Source organism: Lissotriton helveticus, chromosome 8 (genome assembly GCF_964261635.1).
Source record: "Lissotriton helveticus chromosome 8, aLisHel1.1, whole genome shotgun sequence".
Lineage (NCBI taxonomy): Eukaryota > Metazoa > Chordata > Amphibia > Caudata > Salamandridae > Lissotriton > Lissotriton helveticus.
In genome coordinates this window covers 470,539,124-470,558,030 of record NC_136069.1, presented here as the reverse complement: position 1 = coordinate 470,558,030, position 18,907 = coordinate 470,539,124, and positions in this window count along the sequence as shown.

The following is an 18,907-nucleotide window of genomic DNA, read 5'->3' as shown; positions in this document are numbered from 1 at the left end:
TCTCCAGGTCAATCCATTCTTCCGAGGTCAGGAAGGTCATGTCCTTAGTTGGTGAAGAAGTTGAGATGGAAATTTCGTCTTCTAGTTTTTGCTCTAGGAAGTTGGAAGCCCTTTTGTTGCTGTGAAACTTAGGTTCTGTAGGTTCTATAGTTACGTGGGTGTTTTGTTCTTGGTGATCTTTGGTTTCTCGGAATTTCTCCTCCTCTGGTACTGCGTCTTGAATGGGTAGGGAGTGGGTTGTGGTTGCAGATTGGTGATGCGGGTTGCTTCTGAGAGACCATGTATCCCCATCCTCCCCTTTTGCTTGGTTGTTCGATATATCGGGTGGCTGTAGTGGGCTTGTTGGGCTTGTTGGTCAAATTTCCCCTGGGCGGCCCGCTTGTAGGAGTGACAGGTCTTCTTTTGACGATGTTCTAGTATGTCGCTGTGCCAGGTCGCGCCAGTTGTCTACTCCGTGTTTGGATTTATTCGTTGGTTCATTTGGCGTTGGTGCCGTGTGAATTTCCGCTGTGGTGTGGCTTATAGTTGCGGGGCAAGCGTTGGGCTCGCTGATCGGTTGCAGAGGGGATTTGAGGCCTGTGATGGAATCGTTTGAAGAATAGATTGCGTTCCCTGGATTTTTTAGGAAATTAAATTTGGTGTAGATTTTTGGCTGAAAGTTGTATTTTGTATCACTTTGGTGTTCTGGCAATTTAATTAATTTTTGCTTATTTTTCCTTTTGTGACTTCTGCGCCTCCCTTGTTTTGGGGATGGGCTATTTTTTGTTTTCTTGTTACCGGTCTTTTCAGGTGTTGGGGCGGGACTGACCTCTGTTCCTAGTCTTAGTCTTAGTCCTTCTGCTTGTTCTACTTGATCATCAAGCTGGCCGATGTTGGTGTTGGTGTTGGTGCCTTTGTCGGTTCCATCCAGCGAGCTTGCGTACCCTGTTGTGTTGTCGGGAGCCTTACTCCCGCAGGGGGTCAACTTGGTCGTGCAGGGTGGCGCTGGGCTTGTGGATTTGCTTGTATTGTTCCGTTTCGGTTTGTTAGGCTGTGTCACTGGAGGTTTTCTTTCCCTTCCAGACCTCATGGCGGACTGCCGGTGCCCCGTTCCCACCGCCGTCAGCGCCAGCGCCACCCTCTCTGGCCTCACTGGCCTCACTGGATGGAACTAGTGAGGAGATGCACCACCGGCAGGCTGGCAAGGCTGGCAGGGCTGCAAGGCTGATAACGCGTCTCCAGCGCTCAGCGGTCTCTTCAGGTCAATGAGGTATTGAGGTATTAGTATAGGTGTTAGTATTGGTGTTGGTGTTGGCGGCTCCTGCTATGTCGGTGCTCGCATGCACTCTCCAAGGATGTGGATGGGGGTGTGGATAAGTATTGGTAGTATTGGTAGTTCCCAGCGGGGATGGCAGAATGACTGCACAGGCGATACTGACAGTATAAGCAACGCCGGCAGCGCTGGTGACCCCGCCGACGTGCAGGCTGGGACGCCGAGCTTCTGTGACCCCCTCTGCGACCCCCTCTGCAAAGCCAAAAGCAGCTGGGGCGGTGCTGTAGGAGATGGCTACCGAAGGGAGAGCGAGAGCGAGGAGCAAGGAGGAGCAAGCAGGAGCAGGGAGCAGGGGCTGCGGCTGGGGCTGCTGGGGCCGCGGCGGCCGCAGCGGCAGGAGGGGGGTCGGGTCACAGCACTCAGAAGGGCGCTGCCGGCCTTTGCCGACCTTACCGCCGACCTTACCGCGTTTCTTGCCCACTTGCCGCTCTTCACTCCTCACTGAAAACTGCCCCTGTCGCCAGCCCGTTAGCACCGCTTTTAGCCGTTTTCCGCCTTTTCGCCTTTTCGCCTTCACCTTCGCTGCTCTCCTCGCAGCTCCACCCGTCACTTCAGCGCTCACCTCCTCGGGCTCGGTCTCGGCCTCCTCGGGCTCAAAACCCGCAAAACCTTGGTCTGCTGTCCGCTGTGTCCGTCCGCCCGCCCGCCTGGAAAGGTTGGGCGAACAGGAAAATGATTGTGACGTGGACTCTGAGGCCTTTGTGGGTTCCATACACCAGTACATGTTAGTACACGTTTCTACACCTTGCATTCCTAGCTCTACTTCACATTCAAGCCCAAGTTTCTACAGCACCCTGATGTATCATGGACTTTGTAGTCCTTTCTGTTGTCTAATCCTGCCTCGAATAGCTCCTGGTGGTGGATCTTTGTTCTGTATCTTGGTCCCTGTATCCTGCGGTTATTCTAGCCCTTTCATAAATGCAATCTGGACTTTACTCTCACTTGTCTCGGATCCATATTCCGTAGGAGGCATTTCTGTTTCCTTTTTGCGCCTTCTGGTTTTCCTGGTTTTCCCCTTTTCAAGTTCAGTTTCAGCCTTTCCTTTATTGGTTGTTCTCTGAATCCTAGCATCAATACAATGGGAGTTTCAAGGGGAATAACTGGACAACCAGCGCCCACTCAATGGATTCACTATCAATAATTGGCTGTCCCTGAACTGATACACCATGAATATTTTTCAAGTTACAGCCCAAACGGGTCAATAATTTTGAGACATCATTTTACATGGACCAATTAAATGAATTGGTCATTAGGCTGTAGTGTATCCAATTTCTAAAATAAGAAGAAATAGACTACCATACACAGACCTTTCATCCACAGAAAAAAGTGTGAGAAGGAAAGAAGGCACCTCACGGTAGCAACACCAAGGGGGAAACCTGACTGGTACTCGCCAGAAACCCACTTATCATCATTGGTTACCTTCTGTCCAGTAAGGAAATGTGCATGTGTATTAAGACAAAACCTCAGCCCAATGAAAACAAAAAGAAGAAACCTAAGTGTGAGTGTACTTCCTATGTGTATAAGATTCATCCACGTGTTCAAGGATCTCGTGAGAACAAAAACATAATCCTCATGCAATCTGGACTTTACTCTCACTTGTCTCGGATCCATATTCCGTACAAGGCATTTCTGTTTCCTATTTGCGACTTCTGGTTTTCCTTTTTTCCCCTTTTCAAGTTCCGTTTCAGCCTTTCCTTTATTGGTTGTTCTCTGAATCCTAGCACCTGGTTTATTCCTACCACCCGGTTCTCTCTAGCCACCTGTGCTCATTGCCTAAGATTCAAGCTATTTCAGGCTTGTGAGCTCGAGACGTAGTGGTTCGCAACAGTCCTTACTGCTGAGGCTCTTTGTGTTCGGACATATTCCTGCTGTGCTACAAAGGCTTGCCCTTTGATTCTGTTTCCCTTATTACTTATTTCTATGTTCCTAATTTTTTTCTACTAGTCTCATCTGTCTCTGTTCCTTGTTATTTCTGTCGCTGTGGTTGCCATAGTTTCTAGCTCAGCCTACACACTTCCTGACATCTCCTTGTAGGCAGGCTCCTTGCCTTGTATTCTGGTGTTTTCTGTCCATTCTGCATATTTCTGTTCTCTCCTTGTTAGTGTGCTTATTTCCTAGTCTTGTTCTCAGTGTTCATAGTTTTATGAGGTTATTTGTTATCTATTCCCGTTTTCTGATTCTGCTTTTCTTTGAGCCCAGTTCTGCTTTCAGTATTTCCTGCTTTGTTCTCTTTATTCCTTTCTCGTGTCTGTGTTAAAACCTTAAACATTGTTACCAGACTCAGTGCTCTTCCGCCATAAGAGATGCTAGTTGTCTATCTAGCTGTCTGTGAGATTAACTACTCCTTGTCTTATCATCAGATCTTCTTACCTTACAGAGAGATAATTTTCCAAGGAGCCTACAAACTATCATTCATGACAGTTTGTCTATTGATTTCCTGCTTGTTCCTTTCTGCTGTTTGTGGTCTGTATTTGTGTTGCTGTCCTAGTTAGAGATATGTTAACTGAAGGAAATGGCCTTTACAACGTGGGCTGAGTCACGAGTGCCGTTTCCCCACAATCAGAACCATGCTTGCCTTAACCACGCATATGCGTGGTAAAGGCGTGGTCTAGATGCACAGATGGGTAGGCACAGGAAAAGTAAGAATCGGTGAACGTGGTCTGGTAAGTGGGGCTTGGTCGAGTTTTGGGGGTAGGTTTTCGGGGTGGAGGGTAGTTTTTTGGGCTTGGGGGGGTGGGTTGGGGTTGTTTTCAGGGCTGGGGGTTGGGTTGTTTTAGGACTTGGAGGGGTCAGGTTGTTTTCAGGGCTCGGGGAAGTCGGGGTTGTTTTTAGTGCTCAGGGGAGGTCAGGTTGCTTTGAGGGGTCAGTGGGGTCGGGTTGTTTCTGGGCCTGAGGGGAAGTTCGGAATTGTTTTTAGGGTTTAGGGGGACATCGGGGTTTTTTGGGCTCAGGGCTGTGGGACTGGGTGTGATCTTTACCACATATATCCCTTTACCAGTCATGTCTTTCTCATGAAATTGTGTGGTAAAGGCATGCCTGGTAAAGGAATGTGTTGTTAAGACGTATTTGCTGTTCGGGCAGCGTTTTAGAGGCACGCATGGTTTAGCCATGCGTGCCTCTATCATACAACCTTCAACTGATGGTCCATGTCGTTTATAGACGACCAGAGGACCTAAATTTAAAAAAAATCCTACCTGATTGGATGAGGGAGCTTTTTCTCCCACTGCCATTTCAGGTCCGTGATCCCAAAGTTGTCTGATTGTCTGACTGCAACTTGGAGTAAAATATTGCTGCTGACATTACAAGACTCAGGGATTCAATCTCAATGTCCTGAAAAATTAAAAGGAAGGAGCTATGGGTCACATGCATCATTGGTTTTTGCATTCGCAAACGGTGCAAATCGCAAAATTCGGCCGTTTGCGAATGCAAATACAATTTTTGAGATGCATCAAGTTGTTTTTTTTCGTAATTTAAGAAATCACAATTTTTTTGCGATTTCTGAAATTGCGATTGCATTTAAGAAATCGCAATTTTGCAATTTCTTAAATGCAATGCATCATCTAAAAGTAAAAGTGGTAAAAGTGGTAAATTACCATGAAGTCAACCTTCATGGTAATTTGTGAAAAGTTTCAAAAATGCACAAAAGTGCATTTTTGAAACATTCATTTTACACACACATGCCCTTGGGGCATGTATGTGTGAAAAATGGACTTTATGTTACATTTCAGGGGTGCAGGGGGGGTCCTTTGGACCCCCCCTGCACCCTTGAAATTGCATTCTCATTTTACGATTCCTTAATTGCGAATCGCAAAATGAGAATGCCTTCCCATTGATTCCTATGGGCCTCTAGGCCCATAGGAATCAATGTAAAGGGATTCCTTATTTGCGATTCGCAAAATTGAGAATCGCAAATAAGGAAAAATAAGAAAACGCAAAAAAAATTGCGAACTTTTAATGCATAGGTATTTGCGATTTCTCAATTGCGATTCCTTAATTTTCGCAATTTAGGAATCGCAAATACCAACAATGATGCATGTGGCCCTTAGTGTCTCCTAAACAGGCACCCTTCGGTCTTTAAAAAAAAGTACATTTTGTTATGGAATTTGCGAGCCAAAGGGGGGACTTGTGGATACCAATGTGGCTCCAAAGTACCGCAATGCCTTTTTTGGGGGGTATGGCCCATTTTCGACTTCCTAGAGGGTTGTTAGACCTGATACTTAGTATGCTCACCATGTGGGAGGTCCAACAAGGACCCGAAAACCTGTGTGGGTTCATGAACCTAAACGAGGATTCAGAAACCCAAAACAAAAAGGCCATTCTCCTTGTGTCGGACCCGAAGATCATGCGAAGCAGGGGTTGGCTGCTTGCAGAGTGTTGGGTGCAGGGTCTGGTGGAGGGCAAGATGGGTTGGGCAAGAGGACATAGGAAACTTTGCTTTCTCCTTCAATAAAAGAATGCTGAGCTAAATTACACCAAACTGAAATGAAACTAGAACATTACTTAGAGGACTGCCTTTGCTTTGCTTGTTTTGTGTAAACCCCTTCAGTAGTTTTAGCACAATTAGCATTAGAAAAATATGTTTGTACCCAGCAGGGGTTAGCCACAGGGATTGCCATAGACGAGCCCCTGGGGCCAACATCCCCCCTGCACATAGCCAAAGGCTGATGGCTAAAGGCCCTGCACATCAGGGGTTGGCTATTAGTGGCAGGTGTTGGAACAGGAACAGGCCTCAGAAAGGTCCTCTGGCCAACCCCGCTGGGCATGGCCAAAAGCAATGTACCGCACAGATTGGCCTCTTGTGGTGGGTTTGGATGCTGTGCCTGGATATAAGGAAGACCCTGCGGCCAACCCCTGCTGTGCATGGTTTTTGGGTTAAATTCATGATCTTAACTTTATTGTTGTTTTTATATGAATTTCATCTGTTTTAAAAATAAAAGTTACATTTTATAACCCACCATGCCTTCAGTTTTAATGCATTTAAAGTGCATTTCTGTTTTTATGATATCCTACATCCGTGTTCTATGAAAGCATCCCCTTCTGTGCTGTCCAAGGCCTTCAAGCATGTGCAGTAGAGGATAGCCAGAGAGCCAATCCTCATGGGTGTCCAACTGGCCCTGCCTATGCTCTTCGTAAATACTGCTCCCTGTGCTGCAGACTCAGGATGGTGATCCATAATTGTCAAAGAGACATAGCTTGGCGATCCACAGTCCCAGGAGCCAGATTAGCATACCACAGACTGGATCCGCGCTCCTGGACTGCGAATCCTGCCTCAAGGTCCATGAACCCCACAGCAAAATGTACTTTTTTTCTTTGTAGCCACATAAGTGATTTCTTTGTCTCCCTCACATGGGCCTGGTGCCAGGGTATACACACCCTATCCACTTCCATGCCCCCCCTTTTTTTACAGAACACAGAGGGGCATATTTACAAGCCCCTAACGACACAGGAGCGTCACTTTTTCTGATGCCCTTGTGGTGTTGATCACCATCCCATATTTACAAGGTGGTGTTAAGCCACTCAACGTGTCTTAACGCCACTTTTTTTTGTACAATAAATTGTATTGGTCAAGCGGCACATGTACAGCAGAGCCCTGTAACCCAGAGGCATCTGCACAATCTGAGCATATAAAATTGCCTTTGACATTTTTCCAAACTATACCCAATAAAACCTTAAAAGAAATACAATATAAATCTAACTTCCCCCTCTCCCCCCATTTGCACCACTCAAAACAGATCTATTCGGATATTTACAGTCAAGCTACCCACCAGGGTCCCACCCACCACCCCGTTCCCGGGATCCCCCCAACAAGCCCAAGGTTTATAATCGCGTGCCCTGATCTACAGGAACCGGGTCTAGGAGCAATCCCCAATAGTCTGCCCACCTTTTCCATATTTTGAAATGTTTTAGAGGGCACCCCCTGGCAAGGAAAATAGGTTTCTCCAGGCCCATACAAATGTCCAGGCCATTCTTCCATGCGGCCACTGCAGGTGGCCTCTGAGCCTTCCACGCCCTCGCTATGTCCCTCTTTGCCAATATAAGACCCAACAGTAATAAATGGTGTTAATAGACGTTGCCAGCTATCCCTTCCAGAACATGCAATAGAGCTAGTTTCAGCGAGCGGGGAAGATCCCAGCCCAAAATCTCCGATAAGCAAGTGTGGACTCCCCTCCAAAACCGATCCAGGGAGAGACACTGCCAGACTGTGTGCATCAGGGTTCCATCCTCCCTGTTACGTCTGAGACACACAAGGGAGGCAACCAAACCAGCACTCCACAACCGCATTCGTGTGTAATAGACCCTGTGCAGATATTTAAACTGGACCAGGCGCAGACGCACCGCTATGGCTGCCCACGCGGGACCGCTAGGTCCTCCACCCAGTCCATCTCTTCCAAAGGTCCCAGATCCCTCTCCCAATCCTCCCGGAGTTTCTGCAACGTGGAGGAGCAGTGGGTAACTAGGGTTTGATATATCCTGGATATCTTACGGTCCTGAAGTTCACCCATAAAAACTTCCGCCTCCAGGGGGCTGAACTCAGCTACTGACTCCAATCCCACCAGACTGGGCAACAAAGCGTGCCGGAACTGGAGGTACTTGAATAATTGGGACCGTGGCATATGGGATTCCGCTTGAAGGTCTTTAAATGATTTCAGTGCTAGGCCTTTCATAACATCCCCTAGGACCGAGATCCCTATACAATCCCACCCTCCGAAACCTTGCATTGCAGCTAATTGCCGCAAGCGCCCTTTATCCCAAAGCGGGGTCTCCTGTGTCAGCTTGTTCCATCGCCCCATTCTACGCAGTGCCTGCCTCCAAACCTGGAACACAACCTTGGTTGCCGGAGGCAGTGGTGCCGAGTAAAGTACAGTTTGTAGCGAATGATCTCCTTTAATCCGTCGTTCCGCCGCGTATGCCGGGTCCTCCCTATTGCCATACCACCATTTGTTCAATACGAGTAGGTGAGATGCTTGATAATATGACAGGATATCGGACGACGCTAGTCCCCCAAAGTAAGGAGATGAAAAACACGTCTGCAGGGCCACACGCACCTTGCCCCCCTCCCACAAGAACTGACCAAGGGCCGCATTCACTTGCCGGAACCAAACAAGGGGGTCGGATATGTGTGATTCTGCAACTGATAGAGAACACGGGGAGTGCAACCATCTTGAATATGGCTGATCTGCCATAGATGGTCAGTGGCATATGGGACCAAGTCTTGATATCGTCTCGTACTCGTTTCCAGACCGGAATTAGATCATGCTCCCAGGCGACTGCGTGCTGCGTGCATATGTGTTATAAAAATACCCACATATTTCAGTCCTCCTGTCGCCAGCTGGATCGACGATGCCCAGTCGCCCAGAATACTCCGACCTCCAAGCCTCCACAGCATAGATTTGCAGGGATTCATATATAATCCAGAGGTTTCCCCAAAGATCTAAAGAATACGCAGGAGCCGTGGTCCCGTTCTATCCACATCTGTGAGGAAGAAGAGGACATCGTCCGTGTACAAGGCAATCCTATCTGACATCCTCTGAGCCCATTCAAAGCCCTGAACCTGCCCGTCTACATGCACCCAAGCGGCCAGCGGCGAACATATACGGAGACAGGGGGCAGCCCTGTCTCGTTCCCCAACCTATTGAGAACACAGAGGAGGCTGCACCCGCTACCCGCACTGAGGCAGTGAGGTCAGTATATAGAAGGGTCAAATACGATAGGAACCGCGGTCCAAAGTTCAGCCGATGTAATAGTGCAAAGAGGTATACCCAACTAAGGGAGTCGAAAGCCCTATCCATGTCTGCTAGCAGCAGTGCCGCCGGCGCGCCAAGTCGTTGGATGGCCGCCACAGCAATATTTGCTCATCTAATATTGTGTCTAGTCGCCCGCTGAGGCATAAAACCAGCCTGATCCGGGTGAACCAGTGTAGCAAAGTGAGGTAACAGGCGATTTTCTAGGGCCTTCGCCAAGATTTTGGCCTCTACTTTCAATAAAGAGATGGGTCTATATGATGCGTGCTGATCCGGTGACTGACCGGGTTTATGAAAAATCAACACCTCCGCATGCCTCCAGTCCGGGAGAAGAGAGCCGCGATACTGCGCTTCCTCTACAACTGCACAGTAGTTAGAACCTAGCTGCAAAAAGTATTGTTTAAAAAATTCGCTAGGAAACCCATTGGGCCCTGGAGCCTTCCCGGAGTTGAATTGCCCTAATGCGGCTCCCAGCCCCTCATCTGTCAGCAGGAGCTCCAACTCCTCTCTCACTGCATCCGAGAGGGTCTTGGGCGGGAGGTCGGCCAGAAACAGATCTATCACGTCAGCTGACAGACATTCTTTAGGGGCGTATAAGACTGCATAATCTGTAGCAAAGCTCTCCGCCAGGGCCCGTGTCTCTGTGAGTGGCTCACCCGCCGCGCCCAAAATGACCGGAAGGGTCTGCAGATGATATACCCCTTGGCAGAGCCTGTGAAGCATCCTACTGGATTTGTCACCCCATTGATATACTCTACTGCGCGTCACCCGCCTTGCCTGCCGGCCTCATCCAGTAGGAGTGTGGCGTAATTTTGTTGGGCAAACAGCAATTGCCGCCTAGCCTACCCGCCCCCGGCTGCCCGACCCCGACTCTCAAGATCTTCAATGTCCGCCTCCGCCTGACGTAGCGCCTCCCCACGTGCTCTACGAGCCGCCACGCACAAAGATATGTCTCTTCCCCTCAAGACAGGCTTCATAGCCTCCCACAGGGTATCGGCTCCAGCAACGGACCCCACACTCTCAGGTATTCATCAATGGCATCGCCCATATGCTCCCGATAGTCATCATTTTGCAAATGCCACACTGACAGGCGCCAGCGAAACTGCTGCCTCGTCCGTCCCATCTGTATGGTCAGGGCTATTGGGGAATGGTCCGACAAATTAACGCCACCTTTTAAATATGTCCCTTACCGCAGCATTCTGCAGCGGCAAAAGGGCGGGCAATGGGTGTTGCTGTTGGCGTTCCACCGCAACACCCTTTGATTTTGACACTGCCCCCTATGTACAAGCATAGCCTACATAGGAGGCAGGGCCAAAATTAGGACCAGGTAAAACCTGGTCTCAAGTCGGCAAAATGAGGAGAAATACATTATTGCTCCTCGTTTTTACTTTTTCCATGTGTGCTGCCTTGTGCAGCACACATGGAAGAAGTAAAATGCCATGGAATGGTTATGTACAGAATGGTCTCTTTTCCTGTACATAAACAATCTAAAAGAAAAAATGCCATTTTGTCACTTTCATGTGGGCTGCATGAAGCAGCACACATGAAAGTGACAAAATGGCATTTTAGGATTGTTTATGTGCAGGAAGGGACACCTTCCCACACATAAACAATCCTCCCCTGCAAGCAGACACCCTTGGACTATGGTGCAAGGGTGCCTGCCATGGTGCTAAGTTGCTAAACTTAACGCCATCGCAGGGGGAAACGTAAGGCTGCACCGCGTTCCTGTAAATATTGTTACACTCTGGATGGAGCTCAACTTCCATCTGGTGTCAGGGGTACATTCCAACAGAACTACTGCAGTACCAGTGGCATCATCCAGGCATATTCCTCTCAGAGATATTCTTGGGGAGACTATGTGGTCAACTTGATACACTTTCTGCTATCACTACTCTCTTGAGGTTTCCTCTTGGAGCAATGCAAAGGTTTATCGCAACTTCTTTTCCCAGGACTTATTTGCCCAACTGTGAGAAAGTGTATTATTAATTAGGGTGGATGGTGGATCACCACAAGTAATAATGTAATTATTCTTCTTAGCTTCTGTAAAGTTTCAATACTTTAAACCTGAGCTCAACCCCTGGTAGCTATGGCACAGAGGAGACAGGCTTAACTTAAGAATATGTGTAAGGCATTTAAAAGTACCAAAGTAAGTAAAAAGTTGAAAACACATCACAATAAAAATTCCATTCCGGGGGCACCAAAACCACTAAAATCTAATATGGACAACCAGAGAAATATATTTTTAAGTGAAAATGGCAACAAAAAGCTTTAAGCGGCAACTGCCATCCTCTGGGTGTGCTTGGCCAGTACCTAGGTGTGATTTTGAGTCGACTGCAATGGAGCAAAGGTTGTATACATAAACCAGGTTCATCCCAGTCGAAAGATTCACCTTCTGACTTAGTCTGAGTAATAGAAGTCTTAAATCCTCAGCTGGGCAGGCAGCAGGCTGTTGCTGATATGGGCTCCATGATGCCGGATAGCTGTTGGACAAAGTCCCGGTGAAGCAGTTGTCTTTTGGCAGAAAAGTTCAGAACAGTAGAAATTAAAAATACATACCCAAGGAAGGTCCCTCGCCGACTAGATACTATTGGCGACTTCATCCGATAAACATTTCAACCTTCAGACTTAGTCACTTTTTTGGAGCTCAAATTCTTCCAGCTGGGCAAGACTTAAATCTGTAGCTGAACAGGGCTACACGAGTCAGATACCTTCTCTGCAACGTCCCGCTGAAGTGGATTTGCTGCTGTGGAAAAGCTCTGAGTGGGAGCACCTGAATCTTTGGCCCATCTGCGACGTACCTTCATTGGATTTACTTGACAGGTTTGTCCCGGTCCTCCGGAGATCTTTGGAGCCAAAAAGGTTTCTAAGTCCCAGGTTTCTCAGGATGTTAGGAGAAGTATACTGTGGCAAAGTTAAGGGTCATAGGACCAGCACTTGGGGGTCAATACTCACTCCAGTAGAAGCCACCAGCAGGGTAGAGTACAGATCTAATTTGAAAAAGGGATCCTAGCACCTTGTTGTGTCCCTGCAGCTTAACAAGAGGTCAACCATCTGACTCTTGGAATCTGCTTCCTTGTCCTGTGTGCAAGTGGAAGCAGGTCAAGCCTTTCATGTTTCCTCACAGGTCTCAAAAGCAAGTGCAGTCCTTTTTCTGTCTTCCACTGGTCCGCTAGTGTTCTGAAGAAGGTGCCCAGGGGTGAAATATTTATTCCTGGCACCAGCCTGTTGACTCCTGTCCCCTCCCTACCCAATAGGGAAAAATGTCCCAGGGGTTACCCTAACACTTTTGCAGCAGTTCCTGTGTGCCCTCCCCTGTATTACCACTCGCAGTAGGGCAGGTGTGCAAAACTTTGATTCAGCCCAGTATGTATGGAGTAAATTTCATTTGTTCTATCACCTGAAACATAAACTCCTAGATGACGGTGTTGAATGCTTTTTCAATGTCAAAAGATGCCACTACAAAATCCTAATCAATGTAGCTACAAGTGGGTGTGTGCCAGGCAAAGAAGTCCAAGATACTCAAGTTTGAAAAGTCTTTATTTCCAATTAATATTTTCCAAATGTTAATAACACATTAGGCTGACACAGACTATCGCGCTTGGACTGATTCTTCGGATCTTTGTTGTCGGGCACTATCTAGCCCTGGGATTTCTCTTGTCTGTCCAGCTTATCACACTGAAGCACTCATACTGTACCACACCGATTTATTATTGTTGAACTGTTGCATTGCTTTATTTAAGCCCTGATGAAGTTCTCGGTGAGAGCACGAAACGCGTTGGCTGAGCCTAATGTGCCATTAACATTTGGAAAATAATATTTGGAAATAAAGACTTTTCAAACTACAAGAATATCTTGGACTTCTTTGCCTGGCACACACCCACTGGTAGCTGCATTTTTCAGGATCTGGGACACAGGCATCAGGTAATGGATAATGCCTGGGTTTCAGTGTGCAGGACACTTTTAAAAAGTCCCCCTCACCCTAGAACACTCTACCACCCCTTACACCCCAAAGCTCAAATGCATGCTTCTCAACTGCAGGTCGGCACCTAGACACTCCTCAGACATCGCTGATCTCATTATTACACTGGACCTTGATCTGACCATTCTGACTGAAACTTGGTTAACTGAATCTTGTACACCCATCATGGATATTCTAGTGCCCCCTAATTACAACATCATTAGACTTGACAGGACCAACAAGACAGGCGGTGGAATCGCATGTATTTATAGGAGCAACCTCTCAGATACTAGAGTCACCTCCCCCTCGCTCACCTCATTTGAATACTTCTGCCTAGATGTCATCAGCGAGAGCAAACCTGTATGCTCTCTGCACATCATCTATCACCCACCTGGGGACAACCTCATCTTCACCCAACAACTCATGGACACAATATCAACCAATTCCGGTCGGCAAAACACTCAAATTTTCCTTGGTGACTTCAACCTCCACTGGAACGATCACAATGACGCAGTGGTAAACAGCCTCAAAAACTACCTCAACGCTCTTGACCTCATCCAAATCTGCAACAGCCCGACACACGATAAAGGCTCTATCCTCGACCTTATCATCTCCAAAGAGAACTCTACCCAACTTGGCTCAATCCAACTATGTGACTGGTCAGACCACCACATTATCACATTCTTTATCAATGAAAAAGTTAAATGTAACCCGGTTCAACCCACCAAATCCAAGGTCTGGAAAAGGGACCTGAAGAAACTCAACCCAAACTCTCTACCCTCCCACAGCTGCAATCTCCTTCTTCCCCCTACCGGTGCTCTAGACGTTCAATCCTTGACCGACCACTACCTCAATTCTATGACCTCCATAATCAATGAGACTGCCCCATTGCAACTGAAAAGAGTCTCCTCCAAAAACTCCAACCCATGGTACGATGGCAGACTCAACGAAGAAAGACGGGCTATGCGTATGGCAGAGCGCACATGGAGATCAGTCCCTTCGGCACTGCACCTTAAAACTCTGAAGAAAAAGAGAAACGCCTACTTCAGGAAAATCAAGCGCACAAAATCAGATTTCTTCAGCCTCCAGCTTGACCAAGCTAAAAACCGACCAAGAAAAGTGTTTGAACTAATCAATACACAATCCAAGGAACATCCCCAACCATCGCATAGCACTACTGGTGATACACCATCCTGTGAAGACTTCTCTGCCTTCTTTAATCTAAAGACTGATAACATAAGGAACGATCTTCTCAATGACGTAAGCCTTTACTCCAACCCCCACAGCATAACACCCTATGAACCAAAGAACCATGCCACATGGTCATCCTTTGAAACCTATTCTGAAGAAACAATTAACAAACTGCTCACCACGCTGAAACCCTCTAACCACCTCACAGACCCCCTTCCTGCTAACGCAGTAAAAGACATCATCCCACTACTTCTACCACTCTGGACCAAAATTATCAACAGTTCACTTCAACAAGGACGCATCCCCGACTCCCTCAAAGTTGGACAAGTCACACCTATACTCAAGAAACCAACAGCTGACCCTACTGACCTCCACAATTATCGCCCTATTACCAACATTCCCACCCTTGCCAAACTGTTGGAAAAATGTGTCCAACTCCAATTAACAAACACATTGATCGGTTTGACCTCCTCAACCCTCATCAATCAGGCTTCCGAGCAGGACACAGTACTGAAACTGCTATGACACACATAATTGATGACGCCCTTCAAATCCTAGATCAGAACGATTCCTGCCTCCTCATCCTTCTTGATCTCTCCTCAGCATTTGACACTGTCAAACACGAGAACTTACTGGAGCTATTAAACAACAGAATGGGTCTATCTGGGACTGTTCTCAAATGGTTCACCTCCTTTCTGCATAACAGGTCTCAGAAATTCAAGAGCAACAACCTGATGTCTTCACCAGTGCCTGTAACATTAGGCGTCCCTCAAGGATCTTCCCTATCGCCAACATTGTTCAACCTGGTCATGGAACCGCTCACCACCTTGTTACAAGCATCTAATGTACACTTTCACATGTACGCTGACGACACCCAACTATATTTGAAATTACAATCCCCCAAATACATCAAACTGCTAAACTCAACGGTCAGAAACACCCGATCATGGCTTGCCAATAATCACCTCAAACTCGATGCACTGAAAACTGAGTTCCTCCTGATCTCACCTCCCGCGAAAAGCTCCACCACTCAAACCTGGCTTAAGCACCTAACTGCACTCAATATCCAACCTACCATCGTGGACTCAGCGAAATCTTTAGGCATAACACTTGACGCAAATCTCAACATGCAACAGCATATCAGCAAGGCAACTAAGGGAGCTAACTTCCAAATCAATACTTTGAGGAAACTTAAACCTTTTCTCCCAGCCAAGGACCTCCAAACTGCAGTACAAGCCCTAGTCATGCCGCGCTTAGACTACGGTAGCGTCGCCCTCTGCGGACTCCCTCTTTCTACAACTGCGCCTCTGAGAGCCTCTTTGAACGCTGCAGCGAGACTTATCACTGGATCAAAAAAACACTTCCATATTTCACCTGACCTAAAATCCTTAAACTGTCTGCCTTTTGAGGCCAGAATACATCTGAAAATTGCGTGCATGACTCAAAGTGCTATACACCACAGCTCACCTGGCTACCTCACTCAGAAACTGACAATTTCAGGTGGCTCAAGAAACACAAGAAGCACAAAGAATCTTCTTCTGAAACCTCGTAGATTCCGGAAGGAAAAAACATATAAGCGCTCCTTTTCAGGAATGGCACCCAGGATCTGGAACTCTCTCCCTCCAGAAACCAGACTTATCACCTCCACTACATTTTTTAAGAAAGAAGTGAAAGCTATCCTCATGGCTAAATTCACCTGAACTTGTACTTCATTTTGGAACTATTTGAGACTCCTCGCCTTTGTATTATTCGTTTTATCTGATTGTCTACTTGTATTATTGCTTTAGCTGATTGACTATGCTCCCACATGTGTATACCCTATTTTGCTACTCATCTATTCCTATATGTATTCTTTGATCAAAAGCTTGTTAATCACTCTCTTGTTTTTCCTACCCCCTGTTTTTGTGTTTTTTGTAAAGCGCTCTGATATCTGCAAAGATCTTGTTCGCGCTATATAAAACCTTCAAAATAAATAAAAAATAAAATTTGAGTTTGGTAAACTGTGTGAGGTGCAGGACCATTAGTCTGCCATTTAAGTTTTGTTCTTTGTACATAATCCTAATCATCCTGTTTCACATAATGCTTTACATGCGCTAATCTGAGCAAATTGGATATCATGCTTCTATGTGGGATAAATCCAGATTTGTCATTACATACTAAGTCAGGTATTACCTTTATAATTGTTCATGCTAGTACGTTACTATCTTGGTGTGCTCACCAGAGGAACACCACACATGGGCCTGGTCCCCATGGTGCAGAATTATGCTGCCAGATTGATTCTGAACCAACCTAGATGGCAATCCAACGTTGCACCTTTAAAACAGGTTGCACAATTTTTAAATCACTACACTGCAAAAGCCCTACATTTATCGACAAACTTATCACAAAGTATGTCCCGTCTCGCAACCTCCGCTCATCCCATCTTGGCCTCCTTCAGATACCTTCCTTCAAACGCAAGCGCTCTGGCGGCCGCAGGTTTGCTATACTAGCTCCTTGTCTTTGGAACTCTTTTCCCCTTGAGATTCGGACCTGTCAGGACCTTATCTCATTTCGGAAAGCCTTAAAGACCTGGCTTTACAGACAAGCATATCAATAATCTTACACTACACATCCCCGGTCACGTTCTCTGTCTACATCAGCGCCAGGAAACCAATCGGTGTTAGTGCGCTTAATAAATCTTTTATTAACATAACATAACATAGTTCTTGTCTCCTCTTCTGGTTGAGTGTGGCCTGAAGCTCTTTTCCCCAACACGATCCTGACATCCAAGCAGTGCCAGCAGCTCTTATGATCGCAAGCACATGCCCAACAAAGCCAGGGCCGCTATCTTGTCATCAGGCATGGTGCTGCTGTTTCAGAGCAGGAAAAGGATCTCAAGGATCATCTACAGATATTGGGCCATAGGCATTAGGTACAGATGTTGGCAATGGTGCAGGATTTCAGCAAGAGATATTTTTTGGGCCAGGTGGAGCTGATGAGATTTATGTCCTGTCAGCCATCTTCCTCAGCTCAACAAGTTCAATATCTTGGAAATGAACATCACATAATGTCAATAAAGTCCCAGTGTGATGGCAGGTTTCCCATAATATTGCTATGGTTCTATAATCTTATAGCGTTGGAGGCAAGATCTTGCTCACCCACTTCCACTAACATACAGATGAAGTAAAAGCCCCCGCCATGTTCCAGACTTAAGCAAATAGAAGGCATGACACTCGGTTGGGGACGGATTCACCTTTGGCCCTAATTGATTGACAGATGGAGCAGGTCTTTGAAACCCCCACAACTTTATGCCACTCAACCAATGTATTGCCATCTTCCATTGAGTGCAACTGGGCTGCCCCACACAGTGTCTTGCCACTGAAGCTCAAGCTAACCACTAGGGAGCTGCCAGATTCTTTGTCAGCTAATATCGGCATTACTCCACTAATAAAGTTTAGACCAGAAAGTATGCTTTACTCCACCACAGATGTGCAATATAATGGAGGATTTCCAGGCAACTGAAAGCGGCCCAGTAGAATCGACATCTAAACTCTGTATACTGACATGGAATGTGGCAGGTTTAAGATCTAAGGTGGAACTGCCCCACTGGGTCCAGTACATAGAGCACGTTGATATCTGCATCCTGCATGAAACGTGAGCAACTGCACCTCTCTTTATCCCCGGTTATGTTACAGTAAGCTACCCAGCTTTGAAAAGTAGAACGGGTGGCCCCTTGGGGGACTGCTGTACAGGATAAGGATTGAATTACAATACACCGTCAGGGTGATCAAGACCAATAGCCCAGATATACTTGCGATCAACCTGAGGGGCAAGGACGGCAAGGGCAGGACATTTCTAACGTCTATGCCCGGGGCGCCAAAGTGGGCTCAAGATCACCAACCATACAAGCCTTGGAAGATTGCCTTGAAGAAAGAGAGTCCTTATCCCCTTTACTAATAGCAGGAGACTTTAATACTACGTTTGAACTGCTGGGTATAGATGATCCTACAGACACCAACATGGTAAATGAGATGTGACATATTCCTCTACTTGATCTTTAACCTATCAAAAAAGTGACCCAAACTGCCCTACAGCTTCAAGCCCTCATTCTTGAGTACGGTTCCAGGGCAGCCAATGGCTGCAACTTATCTGATAGGAATTCAATAGAACGGACAATGTGAGCCGAATTGACTACGTACTACTTGATCTGAGACTGTAGCCTGATGTATTAGATATGATTGTTGGAGAAACCACAGATAGTGATCACAACACGCTTGACCTTACACTGAACTGTAGTTGGATGGAGGACTCATGCTCTATTGCTGCGAAGCTTGCAACTAAGGAGGTATGCTCCACGAATTTCCATAGGCGTCTTAAGTGGGCACGAGTAGCTATTGATGAACATAAGCTGGAAGCTATTAATCAAGCACTTTTGAACAGTACTAACATTCTTAGTGATCTACTACTGAAATGGGATGAGCTTTCAGCAATAACGACCACCCACACGTCCTTGTTTTCAGACCTTGCTTTTCATTTCTTTCTTCCAATGTCTTGCAGCAAGAAGCAAGCAGACAAACATCTCTTCTCTTGGTTCACCCCGAAGTGTAAAAGGCTGCGGCTTGAGCTGGCAGTCGTGATAAGAGCAAACCAAGTCGAGGCGATACGACAGGTGAAGAAACAATACAAACAAGCGCAGGCCGAAGCAAAAAAGGAGTGGACTGAAAA